This window comes from Saimiri boliviensis, chromosome 5 (genome assembly GCF_048565385.1).
Source record: "Saimiri boliviensis isolate mSaiBol1 chromosome 5, mSaiBol1.pri, whole genome shotgun sequence".
NCBI classification, from domain to species: Eukaryota; Metazoa; Chordata; class Mammalia; order Primates; family Cebidae; genus Saimiri; species Saimiri boliviensis.
In genome coordinates, this window is record NC_133453.1 from 105,162,814 (window position 1) to 105,171,966 (window position 9,153).

Here is a 9,153-nt window from a genome sequence, read left to right on the forward strand (position 1 = left end):
CCCACATGAGAAGAAAGGAGAGATCTAAAATTGACACTCTATCATCAAAATTGAAAGAGCTAGAGGAGCAAGATAAAAAAAAAACTCAAAACCTAGCAGAAGACAGGAAATAGCCAAGATCAGAACAGAACTGAAGGAAATAAAGACACAAAAAACTCTTCAAAAAATCAATAAATCCAGGAGCTGGTTTTTTGAAAAGATCAACAAAATAGACAGACCACTAGCCAGATTAATAAAAAAGAAAACTGAGAATAACCAAATTGATGCAATAAAAAATGATAAAGGGGATATCACCACAGATTCCACAGAAATCCAAACCATCATCTGAGATTATTACAAACAACCCTATGCACATAAACTAGGAAACCAGGAAGAAATGGATAAATCCCTGGACACCTGCATCCTCCCAAGCCTAAACCCGGAAGAAGCCGAAATCCTGAATAGACCAATAACAAGGTCTGAAGTCGAGGCAGCAATTAAGAGCCTAACACCCAAAAAAAGCCCAGGTCCAGATGGGTTCACAGCCGAATTATACCAGACATACAAAGAGGAACTGGTACCATTCCTTCTGAAACTATTCCAGACAATCCAAGAAGAGGGAATCCTTCCCAAATCATTTTATGAGACAAACATCATCCTGATACCAAAACCCAGCAGAGACGCAACAAGAAAAGAAAACTTCAGGCCAATATCCATGATGAACATAGATGCAAAAATCTTCAATAAAATACTGGCAAGCTGATTACAACAGCATATCAAAAAGCTCATCCGCCATGATCAAGTAGGATTCATCCCGGGGATGCAAGGCTGGTTCAACATACGCAAGTCCATAAACGTAATTCACCACATAAACAGAACCAAAGACAAAAACCACATGATTATCTCAATTGATGCAGAGAAGGCCTTTGACAAAATTCAACAGCCCTTTATGCTAAAAACCCTCAATAAACGAGGTATTGACGGAACGTGTCTCAAAATAATAAAAGCCATTTACAACAAACCAACAGCCAATATCATACTGAATGGGCAAAAACTGGAAGCATTCCCTTTGAAATCTGGCACTAGACAAGGATGCCCTCTCTCACCACTCCTATTCAATATAGTACTGGAAGTTCTAGCCAGAGCAATCAGGCAAGAAAAGGAAATAAAGGGTATTCCAATTCAAAGGAAGAAATCAAATTGTCTCTATTTACAGATGACATGATTGTATATCTAGAAGACCCCATCATCTCAGCCCAAAATCTCCTGAAACTGATAAACAACTTCAGCAAATTCTCAGGATACAAAATCAACATGCAAAAATCACAAGCATTCCTATACACCAGTAACAGACTTAAAGAGAGCCAAATCAAGAACGAACTGCCATTTGCAATTGCCACAAAGAGAATAAAATACCTAGGAATACAACTAACAAGGAACATAAAGGATCTCTTCGAGGAGAACTACAAGCCACTGCTCGACAAAATAAGAGAGGACACAAACAGATGGAGAAACATTCCATGTTCATGGTTAGGAAGAATCAACATCATGAAAATGGCCATAGTGCCCAAAGTAGTTTACAAATTCAACACTATTCCCATCAAGCTACAAATGACCTTCTTCACAGAACTGGAAAAAACCACCTTAAACTTCAAATGGAACCAAAAGAGAGCCCGCATAGCCAATTCAATTCTAAGCAAAAAGAACAAAGCAGGAGGCATCACACTACTGGACTTCAAACTTTACTACAAGCCTACGGTAATCAAAACAGCATGGTACTGGTACCAAAACAGAGATACAGACCAATGAAACAGAACAGAGGCCTCAGAGGAAATACAACACATCTACAACCATCCGATCTTCAACAAACCTGACAAAAACAAGCAATGGGGAAAGGATTCCCTGTTTAATAAATGGTGTTGGGAAAACTGGCTAGCCATGTGCAGAAAGCAGAAACAGGACCTCTTCCTGACACCTTACACCAAAATTAACTCCAGGTGGATTAAAGACTTAAACATCAGACCTAACACCATAGAAACCCTAGAAGAAAATCTAGGCAAAACCATTCAGGACATAGGCGTAGGCAAGGACTTCATGACCAAAACATCAAAAGCAATGGCAACAGAAGCCAAAATAGACAAATGGGACCTAATCAAACTCCACAGCTTCTGCACGACAAAAGAAACAGTCAGTAGAGTGAATCAGCAACCAACAGAATGGGAAAAAATTTTTGCAGTCTACCCATCTGACAAAGGGCTGATATCCAGAATTTACAAAGAACTAAAACAGATCTACAAGAAAAAAACAAACAAGCCCATTCAAAAATGGGCGAAGGATATGAACAGACACTTTACAAAAGAAGACATACAGAAGGCCAACAAACATATGAAAAAATGCTCATCATCACTGGTCATTAGAGAAATGCAATTCAAAACCACATTGAGATATCATTTCACAGCAGTTAGAATGGCGATCATTAAAAAATCTGGAGACAACAGATGCTGGAGAGAATGTGGACAAATAGGAACACTTTTACACTGTTGGTGGGAGTGTAAATTAATTCAACCATTGTGGAAGGCAGTGTGGCGATTCCTCAATTACCTAAAAACAGAAATCCCATTTGATCCAGCAATCCCATTACTGGGTATATATCCAAAGGATTATAAATCATTCTACTGTAAGGACACGTGCACACGAATGTTCATTGCAGCACTGTTTACAATAGCAAAGACCTGGAACCAACCCAAATGCCCATCGATGATAGACTGGATAGGGAAAATGTGGTACATATACACCATGGAATATTACGCAGCCATCAAAAACGATGAGTTCGTGTCCTTTGTAGGGACATGGATGAACCTGGAAACCATCATTCTCAGCAAACTGACACAAGAGCAGAAAATCAAACACCGCATGTTCTCACTCATAGGCGGGTGTTGAACAATGAAAACACATGGACACAGGGAGGGGAGCACTACACGCTGGGGTCCATTGGGGGGAAGTGGGGGAGGGACGGGGAGGTGGGGAGGTGGGAAGAGGTAGCATGGGGAGAAATGACAGATACAGGTGAGGGGACGGAAGGAAGGAAACCACACTGCCATATGTGTACCTATGCAACAATCTTGCATGTTCTTTACATGTACCCCCAAACCTAAAATGCAATTAAAAAAGAAAAGAAAAGAAAAGAAAATTCCAAAAGAAATAGATTTTGGTCGCTGAATTCTGTAGCCAGTCAACTATCAATTAAGTCAGAGGGGAGGCTGAAGACCTCTTCAGATGTGTACAGTCTCCCACTTCAGCCTCCCAAGTAGCCGGGGCGACAGGTGCACACAACCACAGCTGCCTAATTTTTGTAGAGTCGGGGTTTCACCATGTAGCCCAGGCTGATCTTGAACTCCTGAGCTCAAGCAATCTGCCCACCTTGACCTCCAAAGTGCTGGGATTGCAGGTGTGAGCCTCTGTGCCCAGCCTCTGTTTTGCTTTTTAAGTTGAGGAGAGTATGGCTGGGTGAACATAAACCTCTTTCTTTTCTTCCTCCCTCCTTCTCATTGTCTCTGTTTTCTTTGTTTCTTTTTCCTTCTTTCCTTCTTTACTTACTTTCTTCCTTCCTTCTTTCCTTCCTTCCTTCCTTCCTTTCTCTCTTTCTTTCTCTTTTATTATCAGAGACAGGATCTCACTATATTACGTAAGCTGCTCTTGAACTTCTGTGCTCAAGGGATCCTCCCACGTCAGCCTCCCAAAGTGCTGGGAGCCACCACACCTGGCCCACATTTCTGGTTATACTTGACTTGCACTGACCGTGGCCGAGATCCTGCTCTCCTTGCGTGACCTGCCAAGGACCCAGGAATATACTCATTTCCCTTTAGTAACTGTGCTGCTTGGTCCCTGCCTGAGAGCCTGTGGAGGCCTGGGCTGCTCCTAAAGGGAGAACACACAAGGCTGACTACACTCCTGCTGACTGTGCACAACATGACCCATGCCTCAGCCTGACAGATCCCTGGTTGGTGGTCAGTCATGTGCCCTGTAGGACTCAACTCAGTTCTCATCTACTCAACTCATGAGGAGGAGTTTGTGTAGACCCTCATGGAAGCTCCCACCAGATTTGTCCTTGATATGACCCAGCTCATCCTTCACACAAGGGGAGCTAGGCTGCCCTTTCTTCACACAGATGGATGGCCTGGCTCTCCAGTGGGTTTTCATTTATTTATTTGCAGACAGGGGCTCGCTCTGTCACCTAGTCTGGCATGTAGTGGTGAGATCTTGGCTCACTGCAACCTCTGCCTCCCTCCCAGGCTCAGGTCATCCTCCTACCTCAGCTTCCAGAATAGCTAGGACCACAGGCTCACATCATGACACCTGGCTAATTTTTGTATTTTTTGTAAAGATGCGGTTTCGCCATGTTGGCTAGGCTGGTATCAAACTCCTGGGATCAAGTGATCTGCCCACTTTGGCCTCCCAAAATGCTCAGATTACAGGTGTGAGCCACTACACACAGCCCAATAAGACATTTTTAAGGCAATTTTTTTAGGTTTGTTTACATTAACACAAGTTTTATTTAAGAGATAATATTCAAAAAGAGTTAAATCCTAAGTTCTCCACCCTACGGTAAAAAGGGAAGTGGGTACTACTTATGACATGTACATAAATTTCACCTTTACATTTCTGAATAAAGCTGTAATTGCTTCTTTGATAGAGCCATTTCTTAAACTTCTGCTAATAAGGCTATGTGAACTGTCTTCAGAAACTTTGACAACACACACACTAATGCCTCTCAAAGTTAGTACCCAGGATTTTTACTCCAGGCTGAGTACTAGGACTTAAGAATGCATGTTACTGTATGAATTCAATTTGACTCACCTCCAATATGTTCACAGTTATTTTTGAAAATAATCAGATCAATGTTTGTAACTTTATAACTCCCTCAAATTATACTTCAATATTTAACATGGTGGTCTTAAAAAATAAATATTCAAGGCCCCAATTTCAATCTTCTTCCAATGTAATCCACAAAGTTGATATTGATAATACATATTAGGAACACTACTCTAAAATAAATGTAGCTTTCTTTTAAAATTACTTGTTGCAATATAGATCACATTCTACTCCAAATTCTGATAAGGAATCTGTTTTTTGGTAGTACAACAAAAATTTAGGACAAGTCAGTCCTTGGAAAATCTTAATGGCAGTCACTCAATTAAGTCAATCATTCCGACAGCCACAAACACTCAAAACTTACAGCTAGCATTGACAAGTTCTTGTGTGTTTTGATGGTTATTGCTTTAGTTGGCAATATCTGAATACAAGACAAAAGAACAGCTCCCATTAAGCCTGTGTTAAATATTACAAAACTTATACAGAAGATAGACTTATAGAGGCTATAAAGCTAATGTCTTAAGTAACTCACCCATGAAACAGGTGCAGGTTTTTTAGAAGTTTTCCAACAGTCTTTTTGCTCTAAAAATAAATGCCCCTACTTTTCAGTGTTCCCATTCTTCAACAGGAGACTTGAGCGGCTTAACAGTTTTGCTATAAAAACAAACCAGTTTTCTTAACAAACCAAGAATACAAGGAAATCCAATCAAGGACATACTTTTCACAGTTAACAATAAATAAAAGGCAATTTTTTTTTTGTAGATAAAGTCTTGCTCTGTCACCCAGGCTGGGGTGCAGTGATGCAATCTCAGCTCACTGCAGCCTCTTCCTCCTGGGATCAAGCAATTCTCCTGCCTCAGCCTCCTGAGTAACTGGGACTAAAGGTACATGCCACCACGCCAGGCTAATTCATGTATTTTCAGTAGAGAGGAGGTTTCACCATGTTGGCCAGAATGGTCTCGATCTCCTGACCTACTCATCTGCTCACCTCGGCCTCCTAAAATGCTGGACTGACAGGCATGAGCCACCACACTTGGCCAAGGCAATATTTTTGGGGGGTACAGGGTCTTGCTCTGTTGCCCAGGCTGGAGTGCAGTGGCACGATCACAGCTCACTGCAACCTCCTGGGATCAAGTGATCCTCTCACCTCAGCCTCCTGAGCACATGCCTGTAGGACTTTAAAATCTTTCAACACTCCTGTGGAAAATGGTGTACTTAACAACAGTACAATAAACAGTTGGGGCTGGGCACGTGGCTCAAGCCTGTAATCTCAGCACTTTGGAAGGCCAAAGTGGGCAGATCACTTGAGATCAGGAGATCAAGAGCAGCCTGACCAACTTGATAAAACCCTGTCTCTACTGAAAAATTTTTTTTAAATAACTAGCCAGGTGTGGTGGCATGTGCCTGTAATCCCAGCAACTTGGAAGGCTGAGGCAGGAAGAGTAGCTTGAGCCCAGGAAGTAGAGTTTGCAATGAGCCAAGATCACACCACTGCATTCTAGCCTGGGTGACAGAGTGAGACTCCATCTCAAAAAATAAAATAAAATAAAAACAAATCATTGGACCAATATTTAGGAGAGCTCATGTTTGTTTGAGGGTTTTGTCTGTCCCTGGCCTCAATTCTAGATCTTGAACTGTCACATGCACCCTATGATACAGCTGTGCTTGGAGGCTGGGCACAGTGGCTCAAGCCTGTAATCCCAGCACTTTGTGAGGCTGAGGCAGGTGAACTCCTTCAGCTCAGGAGTCTGAGACCAGCCTGGTCAACAAAGCAAGACTCTATCTCTACAAAAAATTTAAAAATGTACCTGGGCGTGGTGGCATGAACCTGTAGTTCCAGCTACTAGGAAGGTTGAGGTGGGAAGATCACTTGAGTCCAGGAGTTCGAGGCTGTAGTGAGCTGTGGTCATGCCACTGCACTACAACCTGGCCAACAGAGAGACTCTGTCTTAAAAAACAAAAGACAGCTGGACACAGTGGCTCACACCTGTAATCCCAGCACTTTGGGAGGCCGAGGCTGGTGGATCATCTGAGGTCAGAAGTCAAGACCAGCCCGGCCAACATGGTGAAACCCCATCTCTACTAAAAAATACACAGATTAGCCAGGTGTAGTGGCATGCTCCTGTAATCCCAGCTACTCAGGAGGATGAGGCAGGAGAATCACTTGAACCCGGGAGGTAGAAGTTGCAGTGAGCTGAGATCACAACACTGTACTCCAGCCTGGGCAACAAGAGTGAAACTCCATCTGAAAAAAAATTTTTTTTAAAAGACAAAAACAAACACGTGCTGGGAGATGACACAGGACTTGAGGCCTGAAAGTGAGGAGGAGATGGCAGAGGGGAGAATTGGAGATGGTGGGGCCTGGTGGTTAAGGCCAAGGAGGCAGAAGGGAATGAATCTCAGCCTTTTTTTTTTTTTTCTGGGAAACAGAGTCTTGTTTTGTCTCCCAGGCTGGAGTGCAGTGATGCAATCTCAGCTCACTGCAACTTCCACCTCCCAGGTTCAAGTGATCCTTTTACCTCAGCCTTCTGAGTATCTGAGAACACAAGCATCCACCACTGTGTCTGACTAATTTTTGTATATTTAGTAGAGACGGAGTTTCACCATGTTGGCCAGGCTGGTCTCGTGCCTCAGTATCCCAAAGTCTTGGGATTACAGGCATGAGCTACCACACCTGGCTCAGCTCTTCTTCTTACTGACGGTGGGATGTCAGGTAAGTGAGCTCATTTCTTTGAACCTCAGGTTCATCTTCTGCAATAGAAAATGGGAGTATGCAAAGTGGTGAGAAATCCATGCAATCACACATGGCTCACAGTGAGTCTCAAGCAAACTGGCTGTGGCCGTGATTATGAGGTGAAGCCTCGGGTGGGCTGTCCTGGGTCTGTCACAGGAAGCCACCCCATTGGAGAGGGTGAGTCAATCTTCCTTCCTGCTGTAATTTGAAGCAGGGCAGCATCTCCCGAGAGGTGAGCTGTGACCTGGGCATGCTGTCACCTCAGGTGGCTCACAGGTTCCCTGATGTGTGACATCATACACAGTCAGAATGAGATCATGAAGTGCAGAGTTTGGGATGAAAGGAAATGGTTCCCCATAAAAGGGAGATGGAGGTGGCAGTGAGCCATGATTGTGCCATTGCACTCCAGCCTGGGTGAAAGAAAAAGAATGGAAAGAAAGAAAGAAAGAAAGAAAGAAAGAAAGAAAGAAAGAAAGAAAGAAAGAAAGAAAGCAAGCAAGCAGGAAGGAAGGAAGGAAAGAAGAAAGGAAGGAAGGAAGGAAAGGAAGGGGAGCAGGACCCATAAATAGGGTTTTGGCCTAGGTAATGGGGCAGAGATGTGGTTTGAGATTCCTTCCAGACCCACCGCCATGGGTGTGTGCTTGCTTATTCCAAGACAGGCTCCTTAGTACATTCACAGGTTTACTCACGGGGGCAAGGAAAAAAGGGTTGCTTATTTTATATATCAGTGGAAATATTTTACGTATCAGTTTTATTTTACATATCAGTTGCTTATTTTACATATCAGTGGAATTTGATGGAAAGAGGCTGATTTCTGGAGTTGATCGTTACTATGTGTCAAAGGGTTTGGAGAACATTGATTAAGAAAACATTTTCTTGATTGATGAAAAAATAACTCAGTTATGGTCATTTACCCCTGCTAGGTGATAACAGTGTGTTATGTAGCATGCGGTATGTTATGTAGTACTTAATAAAAATAAAATAAAGAAGAAATAAAGCATTTAGCCAGCCGTTTGGGGCAATGGACTTTCCATCCCAGAACCATGGCCCAATTTTTCCGTAACCTTGTGAAGACCACGGTGCTGGTAAATGCTGCTGTGACTTATTTGAAGCCTCGGTTGGCCATATTTGGTACTACACCAAGTTTGAGCTGATTCCTCCCACCCCTGCTGAGATCCCTAGAGCTATTCAGAGCCTGAAAAAACTAGTCAAGAGTGCTCAGACTGGTAGCTTCAAACAACTCACAGTTGAGGGAGCTGTGCTGAATGGTTTGGTGGCCACTGAGGTGCTGATGTGGTTTTATATCAGAGAGATCATAGGCAAGCATGGCATCATTGGCTATAATGTCTGAAGACCAATCTTTAACATCTGGTTATATTTGATTTATTATTTGAGTGTTGTTGGACCATGTGTTATCAGACTGCAATTTGAATAAAATAAGGTTTGTAAAAAAAAAAAAGAAAGAAAGAAAAGAAAAGAAAATACTTCTATGATCACCTCCTCCTCCCAATCTCAAATTCTAGGATGCAGTACTTAGTTGGGCAGCAAGAATGGGTACAGGTTCCGGT

General features: G+C 42.7%; 2 pseudogenes; both read left to right on the forward strand.

Moving 5' to 3' along the window:
- The first annotated feature begins 8,181 nt into the window (after nt 1-8,181).
- LOC120368117 (NADH dehydrogenase [ubiquinone] 1 alpha subcomplex subunit 1-like) lies at nt 8,182-8,449 on the forward strand (annotated as a pseudogene).
- A 179-nt stretch (nt 8,450-8,628) lies between these two features.
- LOC101033272 (ATP synthase F(0) complex subunit g, mitochondrial-like) lies at nt 8,629-8,936 on the forward strand (annotated as a pseudogene).
- The last annotated feature ends 217 nt before the right edge of the window (nt 8,937-9,153 follow it).